Source organism: Sinocyclocheilus grahami, unplaced genomic scaffold (assembly GCF_001515645.1).
Source record: "Sinocyclocheilus grahami isolate Dianchi unplaced genomic scaffold, SAMN03320097.WGS_v1.1 scaffold244.1, whole genome shotgun sequence".
Lineage (NCBI taxonomy): Eukaryota > Metazoa > Chordata > Actinopteri > Cypriniformes > Cyprinidae > Sinocyclocheilus > Sinocyclocheilus grahami.
Genome location: NW_015505423.1, coordinates 837,387 through 855,799, shown reverse-complemented (window position 1 = coordinate 855,799; position 18,413 = coordinate 837,387). Strand labels below are relative to the sequence as shown.

Below are 18,413 nucleotides of genomic sequence, written 5' to 3'. Positions count from 1 at the left end.
CCAAACAAAGTAGTTTCGCTTTCACAATGAAACACACAGCGCCTTCACTACATGGCGGCGGCAGCAACAATACTACAGCGAGAATAAAAGTTACGCCTTCTTTCTTAGCGCGAACATTTGGGCGGCGTTATGCAAATCTTCCCAGATAGTGGCGTAGGTATGTGGGGGCGTGTTAGAACGAGCCGTTTTAGGTAGGCATCCAGTAATATAAGCGGTGCCTCGGCAGCGCGCAAGCCACTCAGTCACACCAACAACATCAATCTCCTCAGAAAAAGATGGCCGCATCAGCAAGCTCTAACTCAGAAGGGGAAGAACCGCAGTGCGGGCTTCCTGCCTCGAGAACGAGCTCTAGATCTAGGGACCACGGGTGGAGATAGGACGAGCCGTCTCCAACCCGTCCACCAGATCATATGCGATTCCCACGAACTCAGTCGCCGCCGTGCCTCAGCAGCAGCGGGACTGCAATCGCAAGATCACAGGCACAGACACACTCCTCGGAGCGTGCCCGGCGAGAGCAGAGCGCATAACAGCAGGCTTATTTTTTCTCGAGAGCCGACTGCGCAAGCTCTGCTCCCCATTGATGCTGTTCATTATAATGTCAGGCATAATATGCTTGTGTAACTGGTGTTTGTTCAACTGGCGAGCTCTCTGACACCCTCCATATCAATCTCCTCGGAGAAAGACAGGCAGAGCGTCGCGCCCTCTCCTCGGGGGGGGGAAGTACCGCAGCGTGGGCTTCCGAAACCCTGAGAGCGGGCGCTGGGCGCCGTCTACATTACCTCCACCGGATCCATTTTTTCCGAGAGCTGACTCTGCGTGCTTGCTCTCAAGCAGACAACAAACAAACAAACTGTGTGTATCCCCACCCGTAAAGTAACGCGGGCAGGGAGGGACACACAGCCTGAAGGCTGCCTGCCCTCGCCTTAGGTGTCTGGTTTTGTCTTGAGATTTCGTGACAGACAACACTAAATAAGACTCACAAACAGATATCAGACTGACACACACACAGAGCGCTTGCTGAATGACAAAAAGCTGACGCTGGTCTCACCGCACGTGCTTTTATAGCTTCCTGGTCATTACATCACCCGCCCGTGACGTCTCGCCCATCTATTGGTCTGATTACACAAGAGGTTCAGAGCTGGTCATGCTGAAGGGCGTTCCCGAAGCGTCCTCCGACGCAGCTCGAGTTCCTGAAGAGGAACCAGCTTTTCTCTTTTTGATCAAGATCATTTTGATGCACCTTTCAGTTTTATCAAAGACGTAGATGTGCTGCTGTAAAATATAGCATGTTAACAAGCACAGATTTGATTCAGTTCTTCTGTATGAGTGTCCAGTATTTCACCAGTGAGGTAAGAAAGTTAGCTTGCACTCTTGCATCAAAGTTAAACAGGCATATACAAAAAAAAATTTCCTAACAGCACTGAAGACTAAAACTTTGCATGTTACTGATGCAAACGAGCAAACAATCTCAGATCCCTGTCTTTTTGCTGCCTTTGATGTCGTCTTTTTACTTTTTTGTAAAAACTTGTCATCTTCTGTACGTCTCAGTACTGAGTCATTTTCTAAGACCCCCTCATGTTTTTCTTCAGTCAGACGCAGTAAGCCTGAAGCGTATACACTCACTAGGACTGTGCCATGTGTTCTGGATCTCACACAGACTGTTTACATGTACAAGAATATTCAGATTTTCATCTAAATATGGTCATATTCCATAAGTTTCTGTCCAAAATTATTAAAATACATAATAATAAGTTGCAAGAACAAGCATCTCCAGTATTTCCATGAGACAGTAGCAGGTGCAAAATGTCTTATTTTATTCTAAATACGCTAATTACATGTTTTAATGAATATTCCAATAGATGTGAATCATATAAACATCTTTCAAGATAAAGGCTTAATCAGTATATGGACTTGAAACTGGAAAATGTACATGTAAACGTGGTCAGTTCATTTGTTTGTTATGCTCTAGTATTGTTCTTCCCTGTTCATCTGGCTCGGCTTTGTGTCTCAAGGGATTTAAAGAAAGAATAAAGACTTAATGACATTGAGCTCACCCCCATTGAGAAGAGTGTCTCTAAACCCCCCTAGAAGGCCCATTCTTGGCATATGCTTATAATTTGGCTCTAATACGCATGTTAAGCTGAAAGAGTTCTGCATTTATGTGTTCCAGCTGTTCTGGGAACTTGCATTGATGAAGGTCATCGAAGAGTGTTTGCGAAGGTTTATTTACACCTTATGTTGTGTCAGGAACCATCAGAGGAACATAGAGACAGGTGCATTGTGGGACATGGACTGTACTAATTTTTTATCAATGTTGAAATTAAATTAGAATACATTGCTGGTTAGTCAGAGTAAATAATGACAGTGTTTTCATTTTGTATTAAAATATTTATTTACATAATAGCACATTCTTAATGCAGTTTGCCCTAAGAAAAATAGCTGTGATGTTTATATAGACTATAAACATTTGACTGGTATTGTGGTCCAACTCACAAGCATCCCCCAAAGTTCAAATGAAACCTCCGCCACTGCTAGTATCCCATCATGCAAGTGTTTCAGATTCTTTGTTTAGCTGAACTACTCATGAATGGCAACTCAGCTGGAGCTGTCTTAGTCTCACACTCTTTGTTTTGTTTTCCAGCTCTTTTGATAATGCTTTGCACTCAGTATTATGGCTGTGTTTCTGTCTCCAATGTTCTCTGTCTTTTTGAGAGGAGCGACTGCAAAAATTCACTATATATTTTTGTGTTTTCATTCTGGTTCTCTTAGTTTAGATAATGCAACTGAATTTCAGGGCTGTTTCTTTCTCTCTTTATCTCTACTTTTTTTACTCTTCCCTCCATTTATTTATGTGGTTCAAAGGCTACAAACTTGTGATTTCAAATATCTGTCTACACTCATTTTTCCTTTGGATGATGCCACTGGCCTGGAACAGTGGATATCAGTCTTTGCTCGGCCCGGAATAGAAACTGGGTGCCCTGACTCCCCAGAGGGCACCTTACCAGGTGAGGTCATGGAGATGGCAGCAGTTAAAGATCACCCATCTGGGACCCAGCAGCTGTAGCTTGCTTGACATTTACCGTGAACCCAGTGCGTCTTCCTGTCCACTAATGCCCTTGGTAGAAATCACACTGATAAGCAAAACTAGTCATTAGCCAGAGCTCTCCCAGATGTGTACGTACCCTTTGTCTGTTGAAAACGCAGACTGGACTACCTAAACTGCTCACAAAAAAAACCTGTCTAAAATGGCTTGCTGGTTTAACACGGTTTACCTAGTCTCCCAACTTGGCAAAACTGGTGTTTATCTGTTAGGCCAGCTAACAAGTGCCTTCTATGGGTATGTTTACATGACAACAACTGTACAGACGACAATGTTTTCAAAACGATCTCCATTCACATGGATCCATGAAAAAGACTAAAAGCATTGTATTATGCATGCCAGGTCAGTAGTTGGCTATTTCATTTAGTTAAAAAATACTATGCATCTGCGCACATACACATACACATACACATACACATACACATACACATGCATTGGCGTACACAGGACCGAAAGGGATCTTTAGCATTGGCGATTAAAGGGGCTCATTATTGCAAAAAATAAATAAAATCAATTTCAAATAAATGCTGTTCTTTTGAACTTTCTGTTCACCCTGAAAAGAATGTATCATGGTTTCCACAAAAACATTAAGCAGCACTACACGTTTTTTTCAACATTGGTAATAAAAAATGTTTCTTAAGCAATAAATCATCATATTAGAATGATTTCTGAAGGATCATGTGACACTGAAGACTGGAGTAATGCCTGCTGCCATCACTGGAATACATTTCACAATATTACTACTTTTATTGTATTTTATCGTTAAACTGGTGACTGTACTAAATATCCTGTTAAACTGCATCTAATGGACTAGAATATGGTATGATTTAAGGTCTTTGATGCTGGTTTTGGCTGGTTAAGCTGTTGTAACTTGTGCTAGTAACAAACTAGCATTGTTTATTGTAAACCAGTTAAGACATTTTGAAATTTAAGATGATACAAATTGCACTAAGATGTTTCTTTCTAGCAGGGTTAATCCAAGTTTCTGCTGCACATGCTATCCAACAGAACACCATCTAACTTAAGCTGTGTAAACACTCAATCATGGTGCCTACAGCTCCAAGAGGAAAGATCAGATGTTCAGAGTTAAGCAACATATAGCTGCAAGTAAATTGATGACTGCAGAATAGACATCTCAGCTTATAGACTCTCTTTCACTAGTGAGGTAATGCTATTTATGTTTGCTTTTGGGTTAACCAAATCTCAGCAAACAACAGAGTCCCTTTGTCCCACTCAACTCTGCAGCTTGCCTTCTTTCGCATGGCATTTTGTGTAAATGAGAGGAGCAGCATGGGAATCGGACATGCCACCCATTAGCATAATATCCTCATTGTGTGTGCATGCAGTGGGCCATGTGCCTCATCTGTGCATCTCCTGTGTTCATATCAAGGGTGGAAAATAACAATAATCCCCAAGGAGTTTAATACCACAGCCTTGGCCTTGAGGTGAGCGAGAGAGAGCATAATTCTAGAGCAAGCTGTGCGTAAATGTATGGAAATGATCCAAGACTCTCTGTTAGACCACCTACACCTATAAAAGTTTTCGGAAGCGAAATTAAGCCAGTGCTCCAAAAAATAAATAACATTGAGTCACCTGTAACGCTTGATCAAGTAACTGAGAGACACACCGCTGTCTGTGCCAATTTTTGACTTGCCTGAGAGGCAATTTAGCAAACCTGGACTGTTCTCCAAGGAATCAAGGCCATTATTTTGTAATCACCATTGTTATACAGTCAAATTTGGTTTGAACATCAAATTGGGACTCAATGTTCCCTGAGGCGGTATCAGCAGGATGTTATTTTAGCACCTCACTTTTCGTACTTGCTTAATATGTCCTTAGAGGTGTGATTATACTGTCAGTGGCCCAGCAATTGAGCCAATTACAAATGAATATAAGTTGGCCAATAATTTGGTTTAAATTGGTTAATCAGAAATAGTGTAGTGCTTTGGTATTAATGCTATTCGGACAAAGACCATTTAGCTATTTTAAATCACTTTTGTTTAGCAAAACTCCATTGAGACTGCAAATTACTACACATTAATATATTGCTTCACATGAAGTGGAGGGAAACAAATATTTTTTTCTATGAAAAATGTGAATGTATTTGTTACGGGGCGAACGGGACGTGAGACGGTCGGATCCATATGCAAGGCCTTTATTTCCAAAACGTGGTCACATAACAGGCATGGGTCAAACAATGGTGAGCATGTATATTGAGGGCAAGACAAAAGAGTAGTCCAGTAAACAGGCGTGGTCGATCTCCGGCGAACAATGTCCAAACAGGGTAATCCAAAGGGGTAATCCGAAACACAGGCGATGGTCAAGGTGAGGGGTAAACAGTATCCGAACAGGGTGAGACAAGAGGGGTAATCTAAGACAGGCAATATCGTTCAGGGCAGGCAGAGAACAGGCGAAACTAGAGAACAGGCTAGAGTTCAAACACGGGAAAACAGACTATAAACAAGACTAAGGCTAGACTCAGACAACTAGGACAGGGAACTGGCTCCGTATTGTTGCTATCACTGACTGAGGGATAAACACAAATGTGTGTTAAATAGTGTGTGTATGATTGACTGCAGGTGAGTCCAATCAGAGCAATGGAACATGGGAAATGTAGTCCAGAGCGATGTGTAACAGTCTGTGTGGTGTGAGAGTCAATATAATGGGAGGGCAACCTCTGGTGGCAAGCGGACGGAAGTTCATGGACAGGATTCGTGACATAGCCCCCCTCCCAAGGAGCGGCTTCCAGACACTCCTATTTCAATATAATCCAGGAGGGCGGTGGAGCAGAGGCGAAACAGGGGGAGGGACGGAGGGCCAGGTCCATGTGGAAGTGGAGAGACCAGGGACTGAGGCAGAGTCGGCAGAGTCGGCAGAGTCGGCAGAGCTGGGCACCCAGGCGGAACTGGCGAAGCAGGGAGCCAGGGCGGAGCAGAGAACCAGGATGAGACCGGCTGAGCAGGGAGCCAGGGTGGAACCGGGGAAGCAGGTAGCCAGGGCAGAGCAGACAGAGCAGAGAATCACTATGGCGGGGCAGACGGAGCAGAAGACCACCAAAGCAGGACAGAAGACCACCAGGCTGGAGCAGACGGAGCAGAAGACCACCTGAGCGGGACAGAAGACCACCACAGTGGAGCTGAGGAAGCAGAAGACCTCCAGGCCGGAGCTGACAGAGCAGAAGACAAGAGCGGGACAGAAGACCACCACGGCAGAGCTGACGATGCAGAAGACCACCACGGCAGAGCTGACGGAGCAGAAGACCTCCACGACTGAGCAGACAGAGCAGAGACCCATGGCAAAGACTGAGACCTAGGGAGAACAGAGACAGGCAACACAGACAGTTCATTCACAGTCTCAGGGACCGAGCCAGGGAACACAAGAAGTTTATCAATAGTCTCCCTGTTGACCTCTGATGGGTAGACAGTTCAAAATCTGGCTCATTGACTGAAACTGGACAAGAAAACAGTTCATAAACAGGCTCATTGACTGAAACTGGACAGGCAGCCAGTTTATAAACAGACTCACTGACTGAAATTGGACAGGCAGACCATTCAAAATCAGTCTCATTGGTCAAAACAGGACAGACATATGGCTCAAAACTAGACTTCTTGACTGAAACAGGATAGGTAGACAGTTTATTAGTGGTCTCTTTGGAAATGACAGGGGTAACGGGACAGACATGGAGTGTTTTTGTAGTTTCTGGGCTCATGACAGACAGAGTTAAGAGGTCAAAGGCGGATCTTTGGGCTATGACAAGGTTACTTGAGCCTTCAGGGAGCTCAGGTAAGGTTTCTGGGGTCGGGACTGGACTGAGGGGGCAGATAACAGGTTAATTGATTTCAATGGGACTGACAGAGACTTCAAACACATTACTTGAAAGGGGACAGACAACTGGCTCAACATTAGACTTACAGACTGAAACAGGACTGGCAGAAAGTTGAAAATAATGGTCGTTAACGGAGACCAGATAAGCAGACAATTCAGTGACAGAAACTGGCAAGACAGACAGTTCACAATCAGCCTCCATGGCTGATTCAGAACAGGACCAGAGTTCGGAGATGGCATCATGGGCTGGTTCAGAGCAAGGCAAGAGTTCATAGATGGCCTCCTTGGCCGGGACAGTACAGGACGAGAATTCACAGGTGGCCTCCTTAGCTGTGACAGGACAGGTAGAGAATTCACAGACGGCCTCCATAGCCGTGGCGGAACAGGCAGAGAGTTTAAAAATGGATACCACTGACACCTCTGGAGGTTCTGCAGCAGATGCCGCCACCTCTGGAGGTTCTACAGTAGTAACATCAGGGAACGAGTTCATTAACATCCTCCTTAACAGGACAGGTACAGTGTTCATCTATGGTTCCTTCGACCGTGACATGACGGGCTGAAAATGTATTGCTGGGCGCCATCAGCAATACATTTGCTGATGGGAGGTTCTGCAACTGTAGCCGCCACCTCTGGAGGACCTGGAGCGAGCACCGCCATCTCTGGAGGTTCTGCAGCCTCTGCCGCCACCTCTGGAGACACCATAGTGGACGCCGCCACCTCAGGAGGTTCTGTGGTGATGTATGCAGCCCAAACTTACCAAAAAGCGATCCCCATCATGGGAAGCGCTTCAGACAGGGGAAACAGTTCAGGAACAGGAGAGCTAGAGTGAGGGGGTTTGGGGATACCAGCTGCGCGTGCAGACAGCAGCGGTGCATCCCTCACACTGGATACCAGACTAGGATACCGAAGGACTGACCTTGATAATCTGGGTGCAACAGACAGGAAGTGACAAGACTTTGATAAGCATAAGAGATTTCTTTCAAAAATAAATAAAAAAAAATATATTGTTTTCTTTCGATTATTGTTCCTTAATATGGTTTAACCCTTTGTATTATTGTGTTTTTGTCTGTTAATAAAAATAAAATTAAAAAAAAGAAATATTTTTGTTTGCTTGGGTGGTAATATTAGGCCTATTATATTAATAAGGAAGGGGGGACCAAAAATTTGTTTTGGCTATGTCACGAAAAGAGGTAAATCCGGCCCTGCTTCTACATTGTATAGAGTTTCTTGCTAGCATTCTTATCCATCCATAGCCATCAAATAGTAATGCTTTATAATAGATGTCCACTTGTCCAGTCATTAATCTGTCCTAATACCATTTTCTTGTTTCATCATTGTCCAGCTGAGTCTATTAAGAACCTGCTCTCCTCACCTCTCATCTTAGCTGTCCAGACAAGATAAGTCATGTGATCCTTCATCGTTCAAGCCGGGCCCAAACTCCCCCCATCACATCTCCTCTGTGACAGTTCCTCTCCTGGGGCTCCATGTGCTCCAGTCTTTTCATTCATTATCTTTGCACACTTCCACCGGTCCGCACCAGAATGCCAATTGCACAAAGGAGTGATTGATTACCTTTGTAATAACAATAGCGTGCACTTTTGACTTACGTGCTCACTATATTGATGGGATATGGATGGTTGGCCTTTGTTCTGAATATGAAATCTGTTGATTTTGCGATCGGCCACATTAGGTGTGAAAGTTAGATGTATTCTAGGCACAGCCACTCTTTTATGGATTTCATGGAAATCAATGAGAGACTTGGCAGCCTGAAATTTTCATGAGAACCGGTGGTAAAATTAGTGCTTTTTTTCCTTAAACTGACTTTGACAGCACAAAAATGTTGCTATCGGGCTGGCAAGTGGATTTCAATCTGTGGAATTAAACCTGTAATTGGCATAACAATCAAACATTAATTTGCCCCGTGTAGGAGATGGATATCACTTATTCAAGATTATATAAATTTAACAAAGTACACTAAATTAAATCTGATAGTGCTGTTTTTTTCTACATCTCCACCACAGTCTTGTCTTGGTAATGAGGTAATGTTTCATTAAAAAAAGGCTGACAATATTCATCATAACTTAAATTTGACTCTTACCTAGAGCATCAGTGTCAAACATGGACAGTATGTTTCAATGAGTAAATGTATATGTTATATTATATTTAATTTATCATTTATATTTATTTCTGTTTTAGTCATTTTAGTCCTCAACTAAAACTTACTCCATTTAAATATTTTTCTAACATTTCAAATTTTCTCTGAAGTAGTTTTTTTCTTTTAATTTAAGTTTGACATCTAATGTTTATATTTTATTTTATTTCAGCTTTATTTCAATTGCCAAACATGGCTTTTAATAGTTTTAATTTTAGTCTATTGGCTAACACTTTAAAAATGAGGTCGTTAGATAACATTAGTTAACTGCATCAGTTAACATGAATCAACAATGAAAAATGCAATTAAGTTTTATCTGCTAACATTATTTAATGGAAGTGAGTTAACATTAACTAACAATGAACAGTTAATAACCTTTCACAAAGATGAACAAATATTGTATCAAATTCATTACTCATTGTTAGTCAATGCAATAATTGATATTATCTAATGTGACCTTATTTTTAGGATGTTTATTGCATCCTTAAAGGGAAAGCTCTCCCAAAACCAATGATATAATTTAAAATTGAATTAGAACCAACTTTTATAAACTTATATTAGAATTTTTATTAAGTACAACAAAAATACTCTAATGTACTTAAATCAAAAACATTGTATACAGACTCAAATCGTTTTTTTAATCAATTCATTTACTCAAGCTGTCTGAATGAATGATTCACTAGAATGAACTGGTCTGAATTTAAATGGATTGTTTGATTCCCTCAGCTGCCCATGCTATTCACTAGCAAAACATGGCTGGTCAACCAGCTTCATCAGAAAGACAACATCATGGTGAACATCATGGCCATACTGATTCAACTTGCCTAAACCAGCATGGAAATTCAGAATGATGTGAGGTGTAACTCACCCCATCTGAGAGAATAAATAATTTTGCAACCAACATTTAGACTAATTGGGCTTGTTAAGGTAGTTAAGAAGCCTCCACTAGTACACCAGCATCTAAAACAACATAAGCTGGTGACCAGCCATACTTGGCTTTTCATTCAGTTACACATGCATGCTTAAACACGCTGTACTGATCCAGGCTTAATGACTTCCCATAACACACTCTGATGGTTAAACCTTCACCATGTGAGCGGATTTTGGTATTGCAATTGAATGCAAATTATCCTGACAATGGAGGTTTTAGATCAGAAGTTTGCATCCTCATGCAAAGTAATGACCCTCTCCCATCGGAGCGGGCAGCTCAGAGTCCGGCATCGACTGACATCATTTCTCCCTCAGTAAATGCCTTTGTCACTTTAAAGTGAAACTCCTTCCAGCGGTACGGAGTCAGGACTCAGAGGCACTGGGGAAATTAAAAGCAGCAGCAGAAGCTGTTACACCATGCGATTGATGATCCAGGTTCAGGTTTGCGGATCTCTGGCTAAACCTACTCCCGGTCCCACAGGCTCAGGCTACATTATTTGTTAGTGAGAAGTTTATCCTCATCTAAAATTAACAAAAAACATTCATCATGTGAGCGTGCCGTTTTGAATGATTGCAAACAAGTGTTCATTTGATTTGAGGGTTCAAGTAAAGAACCACTGGCATGTTTGCATGACTTGCTGGATATTTTCCCATCTTTCTGAGCACATACTGTATGCATGTACCATTGAGGGTGAAATGTTTATTGTTGGGAAAGCTTCTCAAGTTACATGAAAACTACAAAAATACACAAACAGTGCTACAAACTAACATTTAAGTGTTTTGGCTGCATTTATTTGCTCCAAAATAAAGTAACATTGTGAAATATTACTATAATTTGAAATAATCATTTTCTTTTTATATACACTGTATATATTTTAAACAGTAATTTAATCATGTGATTAGAAAAGCTGAATTTTCGGCATCATTACTCCAATCGTCATGATCACATGATCCTTCAGAAATCATTCTTATATGCTGATTCGGTGCTCAAGAAACATTTATTATTATTATTATTATTGAGCTGCTTAATAATTTTGTGGAAACCGTGATCATGTTTTTCAGGATCCTTTGATAAATAGAAAGGAACAATATTTAGTTGAAATAGAAATTTACTATCACTTTTTATCAATTTTATAGATAGATAGATATAAAATGGACATTTTCTGTCGTCACCCCACCTATCAACATGTTTCACAATTTAAATTTTACATTTCCTTGCATTGCTGGTGACTTACCTTCTAATTTTACACTCTTTGGCATCACCTCGAAACGTACAACTCTGTAATTGTGTTCGACATCCTCCTCCACCTTTTCTTTGTGGTAGTACAGGATGAATGACAGATGGTTGTGCAAATAGAACTACAAGGGCAGAGCAAGACAGTATGTGTCAATCAATCATGCAAAATCAGAAGTGAGAACCAAAATGATATCACCAAAAATAATGCATATTTCCACAATAGGTCAATAGGTGCAATTTTCTGTTATGGAAATCAATGTCCATGAATAAATAATTGCTCACTGTCTACATCTATAGACTGGCATAAAATTCTGCTAATGAAAATGATGCTCTTCAGGACTACCTTGTTGTTTTCGGTGAAGCCGAGTCTGTAGCCATGCTCAAACTGGATATCCTTCTGTGTGTCCTTCCTCTGTTCCTCTTCCATTCCTTCCTCTTTGTTTGGGTAAAGCTCCAGCCGTGTGGCCACAGGGAGGTTATCTGCAATACTGTTCATATGAATAACACATTAATCAAAAACTACTGACAACAATGAACTACGCAGATATTGTGGATTTGCATCTCTAGGTGGAGATTTGCATGAATTAGGATATTCAGCATAAAATAATGTACTGTTCAAAAGTTTGGTGTTAGATAGATTTGTTTTTGAAAAGTCTATTACGTTCACCAAGACTGCTTTTATTTGATCAAAAATACAGAAAAAAACTCATATTGAAAAATATTACAATGTAAAATAACTGCAGAAGACCACCACGGCAGAGCTGACGGAGCAGAAGACCTCCACGACTGAGCAGACAGAGCAGAGACCCATGGCAAAGACTGAGACCTAGGGAGAACAGAGACAGGCAACACAGACAGTTCATTCACAGTCTCAGGGACCGAGCCAGGGAACACAAGAAGTTTATCAATAGTCTCCCTGTTGACCTCTGATGGGTAGACAGTTCAAAATCTGGCTCATTGACTGAAACTGGACAAGAAAACAGTTCATAAACAGGCTCATTGACTGAAACTGGACAGGCAGCCAGTTTATAAACAGACTCACTGACTGAAATTGGACAGGCAGACCATTCAAAATCAGTCGCATTGGTCAAAACAGGACAGACATATGGCTCAAAACTAGACTTCTTGACTGAAACAGGATAGGTAGACAGTTTATTAGTGGTCTCTTTGGAAATGACAGGGGTAACGGGACAGACATGGAGTGTTTTTGTAGTTTCTGGGCTCATGACAGACAGAGTTAAGAGGTCAAAGGCGGATCTTTGGGCTATGACAAGGTTACTTGAGCCTTCAGGGAGCTCAGGTAAGGTTTCTGGGGTCGGGACTGGACTGAGGGGGCAGATAACAGGTTAATTGATTTCAATGGGACTGACAGAGACTTCAAACACATTACTTGAAAGGGGACAGACAACTGGCTCAACATTAGACTTACAGACTGAAACAGGACTGGCAGAAAGTTGAAAATAATGGTCGTTAACGGAGACCAGATAAGCAGACAATTCAGTGACAGAAACTGGCAAGACAGACAGTTCACAATCAGCCTCCATGGCTGATTCAGAACAGGACCAGAGTTCGGAGATGGCATCATGGGCTGGTTCAGAGCAAGGCAAGAGTTCATAGATGGCCTCCTTGGCCGGGACAGTACAGGACGAGAATTCACAGGTGGCCTCCTTAGCTGTGACAGGACAGGTAGAGAATTCACAGACGGCCTCCATAGCCGTGGCGGAACAGGCAGAGAGTTTAAAAATGGATACCACTGACACCTCTGGAGGTTCTGCAGCAGATGCCGCCACCTCTGGAGGTTCTACAGTAGTAACATCAGGGAACGAGTTCATTAACATCCTCCTTAACAGGACAGGTACAGTGTTCATCTATGGTTCCTTCGACCGTGACATGACGGGCTGAAAATGTATTGCTGGGCGCCATCAGCAATACATTTGCTGATGGGAGGTTCTGCAACTGTAGCCGCCACCTCTGGAGGACCTGGAGCGAGCACCGCCATCTCTGGAGGTTCTGCAGCCTCTGCCGCCACCTCTGGAGACACCATAGTGGACGCCGCCACCTCAGGAGGTTCTGTGGTGATGTATGCAGCCCAAACTTACCAAAAAGCGATCCCCATCATGGGAAGCGCTTCAGACAGGGGAAACAGTTCAGGAACAGGAGAGCTAGAGTGAGGGGGTTTGGGGATACCAGCTGCGCGTGCAGACAGCAGCGGTGCATCCCTCACACTGGATACCAGACTAGGATACCGAAGGACTGACCTTGATAATCTGGGTGCAACAGACAGGAAGTGACAAGACTTTGATAAGCATAAGAGATTTCTTTCAAAAATAAATAAAAAAAATATATTGTTTTCTTTCGATTATTGTTCCTTAATATGGTTTAACCCTTTGTATTATTGTGTTTTTGTCTGTTAATAAAAATAAAATTAAAAAAAAGAAATATTTTTGTTTGCTTGGGTGGTAATATTAGGCCTATTATATTAATAAGGAAGGGGGGACCAAAAATTTGTTTTGGCTATGTCACGAAAAGAGGTAAATCCGGCCCTGCTTCTACATTGTATAGAGTTTCTTGCTAGCATTCTTATCCATCCATAGCCATCAAATAGTAATGCTTTATAATAGATGTCCACTTGTCCAGTCATTAATCTGTCCTAATACCATTTTCTTGTTTCATCATTGTCCAGCTGAGTCTATTAAGAACCTGCTCTCCTCACCTCTCATCTTAGCTGTCCAGACAAGATAAGTCATGTGATCCTTCATCGTTCAAGCCGGGCCCAAACTCCCCCCATCACATCTCCTCTGTGACAGTTCCTCTCCTGGGGCTCCATGTGCTCCAGTCTTTTCATTCATTATCTTTGCACACTTCCACCGGTCCGCACCAGAATGCCAATTGCACAAAGGAGTGATTGATTACCTTTGTAATAACAATAGCGTGCACTTTTGACTTACGTGCTCACTATATTGATGGGATATGGATGGTTGGCCTTTGTTCTGAATATGAAATCTGTTGATTTTGCGATCGGCCACATTAGGTGTGAAAGTTAGATGTATTCTAGGCACAGCCACTCTTTTATGGATTTCATGGAAATCAATGAGAGACTTGGCAGCCTGAAATTTTCATGAGAATTGGTGTTAAAATTAGCACTTTTTTCCTTAAACTGACTTTTGACAGCAGAAAAATGTTCCTGTCCGGCTGGCAAGTTGATTTGAATCTGTGGAATTAAACCTGTAATTGGCATAACAATCAAACATTAATTTGCCCCGTGTAGGAGATGGATATCACTTATTCAAGATTATATAAATTTAACAAAGTACACTAAATTAAATCTGATAGTGCTGTTTTTTTCTACATCTCCACCACAGTCTTGTCTTGGTAATGAGGTAATGTTTCATTAAAAAAAGGCTGACAATATTCATCATAACTTAAATTTGACTCTTACCTAGAGCATCAGTGTCAAACATGGACAGTATGTTTCAATGAGTAAATGTATATGTTATATTATATTTAATTTATCATTTATATTTATTTCTGTTTTAGTCATTTTAGTCCTCAACTAAAACTTACTCCATTTAAATATTTTTCTAACATTTCAAATTTTCTCTGAAGTAGTTTTTTTCTTTTAATTTAAGTTTGACATCTAATGTTTATATTTTATTTTATTTCAGCTTTATTTCAATTGCCAAACATGGCTTTTAATAGTTTTAATTTTAGTCTATTGGCTAACACTTTAAAAATGAGGTCGTTAGATAACATTAGTTAACTGCATCAGTTAACATGAATCAACAATGAAAAATGCAATTAAGTTTTATCTGCTAACATTATTTAATGGAAGTGAGTTAACATTAACTAACAATGAACAGTTAATAACCTTTCACAAAGATGAACAAATATTGTATCAAATTCATTACTCATTGTTAGTCAATGCAATAATTGATATTATCTAATGTGACCTTATTTTTAGGATGTTTATTGCATCCTTAAAGGGAAAGCTCTCCCAAAACCAATGATATAATTTAAAATTGAATTAGAACCAACTTTTATAAACTTATATTAGAATTTTTATTAAGTACAACAAAAATACTCTAATGTACTTAAATCAAAAACATTGTATACAGACTCAAATCGTTTTTTTAATCAATTCATTTACTCAAGCTGTCTGAATGAATGATTCACTAGAATGAACTGGTCTGAATTTAAATGGATTGTTTGATTCCCTCAGCTGCCCATGCTATTCACTAGCAAAACATGGCTGGTCAACCAGCTTCATCAGAAAGACAACATCATGGTGAACATCATGGCCATACTGATTCAACTTGCCTAAACCAGCATGGAAATTCAGAATGATGTGAGGTGTAACTCACCCCATCTGAGAGAATAAATAATTTTGCAACCAACATTTAGACTAATTGGGCTTGTTAAGGTAGTTAAGAAGCCTCCACTAGTACACCAGCATCTAAAACAACATAAGCTGGTGACCAGCCATACTTGGCTTTTCATTCAGTTACACATGCATGCTTAAACACGCTGTACTGATCCAGGCTTAATGACTTCCCATAACACACTCTGATGGTTAAACCTTCACCATGTGAGCGGATTTTGGTATTGCAATTGAATGCAAATTATCCTGACAATGGAGGTTTTAGATCAGAAGTTTGCATCCTCATGCAAAGTAATGACCCTCTCCCATCGGAGCGGGCAGCTCAGAGTCCGGCATCGACTGACATCATTTCTCCCTCAGTAAATGCCTTTGTCACTTTAAAGTGAAACTCCTTCCAGCGGTACGGAGTCAGGACTCAGAGGCACTGGGGAAATTAAAAGCAGCAGCAGAAGCTGTTACACCATGCGATTGATGATCCAGGTTCAGGTTTGCGGATCTCTGGCTAAACCTACTCCCGGTCCCACAGGCTCAGGCTACATTATTTGTTAGTGAGAAGTTTATCCTCATCTAAAATTAACAAAAAACATTCATCATGTGAGCGTGCCGTTTTGAATGATTGCAAACAAGTGTTCATTTGATTTGAGGGTTCAAGTAAAGAACCACTGGCATGTTTGCATGACTTGCTGGATATTTTCCCATCTTTCTGAGCACATACTGTATGCATGTACCATTGAGAGTGAAATGTTTATTGTTGGGAAAGCTTCTCAAGTTACATGAAAACTACAAAAATACACAAACAGTGCTACAAACTAACATTTAAGTGTTTTGGCTGCATTTATTTGCTCCAAAATAAAGTAACATTGTGAAATATTACTATAATTTGAAATAATCATTTTCTTTTTATATACACTGTATATATTTTAAACAGTAATTTAATCATGTGATTAGAAAAGCTGAATTTTCGGCATCATTACTCCAATCGTCATGATCACATGATCCTTCAGAAATCATTCTTATATGCTGATTCGGTGCTCAAGAAACATTTATTATTATTATTATTATTATTATTGAGCTGCTTAATAATTTTGTGGAAACCGTAATTCATTTTTTCTGGATTCTGTGATGACTAGAAATTTTTAAAGATCAGCATTTATTTGAAGTATTATATAACATTATACATATCTTTACAGTCATGTTTGATCAATTTAATGCATCCTTGCTGAATAACAGTTTTAATTCCTTTAATTCCATTCTTACTGACCCCAAACCTATATAGTATGCAATTGATTTTTTCAGTCACATTAGTACTACAAAAACAAATTTTAATACTGTTTTAATACTCAGTACTAATTATACAAGATTTTATAACATCTATCAGTCAAAAACGAAGTGATGATTATTGAGCTGCTTAATAATTTTGTGGAAACCGTGATGCATTTTTTCTGGATTCTGTGATGACTAGAAATTTTAAAAGATCAGCATTTATTTGAAGTATTATATAACATTATACATATCTTTACAGTCATGTTTGATCAATTTAATGCATCCTTGCTGAATAACAGTTTTAATTCCTTTTAAAAAATAGTCTTACTGACCCCAAACCTATATAGTATGCAATTGATTTTTTCAGTCACATTAGTACTACAAAAACAAATTTTTAATACTGTTTTAATACTCAGTACTAATTATACAAGATTTTATAACATCTATCTGTCAAAAACGAAGTGATGAACAGTAGCATTTATCTTTAATGGGTGAAATGTTTTATTGAACTGCTTGATTTACATGAGCTGTCCAAACGAACTGATTGACTAAAATAAGTCAGACTTCCCAATGCTACAAGTTACAATAGGACCATTTATGAGAATGTGTTTAATTTCCACAGCTTGATTGCTGTAAATCTGTCTGCACAATGCAGTACTCATAATGCCCAAAAGATTCTGTCCTCTCTATATATGGTATGAATTCAACATGGACAACGAAATTGATACACCAGCGACCTCTTGAATATTTACTCCTATCTTCTGTTGTAGTGAACCAGTGTGAATCTTCAATAATCATAGAGTTAAAGTGAGCATACTAGTGTTGGGTCCGAGTCCTAGTCTGTAACCAATTGAGTTTGAGTGGGGGATGTTTATTAATGTTTGTTGTTACTTATTTTTTATCTTTCATTTTACACATGACATGGATTCATCTGTACTCTGAAAGAGTCCAAGTCCTAAGTCCAAGTACTCCAACTCTAGAGCATACATTTAATTTGAATGGAATGTTTATGTCTCAAAACAACTGTGAGCTTTATCATTTTCAGCCTTTTAATCTCATACATTTTTTATGGCATCATTTTATTTAGCAGCTCAAAGCCTGATGGGGGCAAAGAAAGCAAAGGCACTGTGCTTACCCCCCTCTCTCTCTTTGTGCGTGGTTGTGATTCCATTAAAACAGGGTGCACAGCTCGCCTCTCGCCAGTGCTACTCAGGCAGCAAACCAAATTGTTTGCCTTTGTGTCATTTCCGGCCGGTTGGGCTTGTTGGATATGCTCGGCCCCTGTCACTTTGTCTGCGGCGCAAATGGGCCCGGCACACTCCCCTGCCTCCCTATAGAAGCGCGCTGACCTCACCGCCTTGGGGTCCAACTCGACTCTGCAGGGTGCAGCATGGCCCAGATGCCCTCTTGTTCTCCATCTCTACGCCAGGCGCACCAGAGCCCTTAATTTTTTGTGGCTGCTGGGGCTTATTCATTTGGCCTATCACAGAGAGACAGTTTTAGGTGGACGATATATGTGTGTGTGTGT

General features: G+C 40.5%; 1 protein-coding gene and 1 long non-coding RNA gene across 3 annotated transcripts in view; one reads left to right on the top strand and one right to left on the bottom strand.

Moving 5' to 3' along the window:
* The window catches only part of LOC107598078 (sodium/potassium-transporting ATPase subunit beta-1-interacting protein 2), a 171,949-nt gene that overhangs the window by 75,935 nt on the left and 77,601 nt on the right, over positions 1–18,413 (top strand). The window lies entirely within an intron of this gene.
* Positions 1,055–11,758, bottom strand: LOC107598079 (uncharacterized). Its single transcript, XR_001610519.1, has 3 exons — positions 11,588–11,758; positions 11,243–11,366; positions 1,055–1,065 (listed from the first exon to the last, which is right to left on the bottom strand). It is a non-coding gene; the product is annotated as an uncharacterized lncRNA (long non-coding RNA).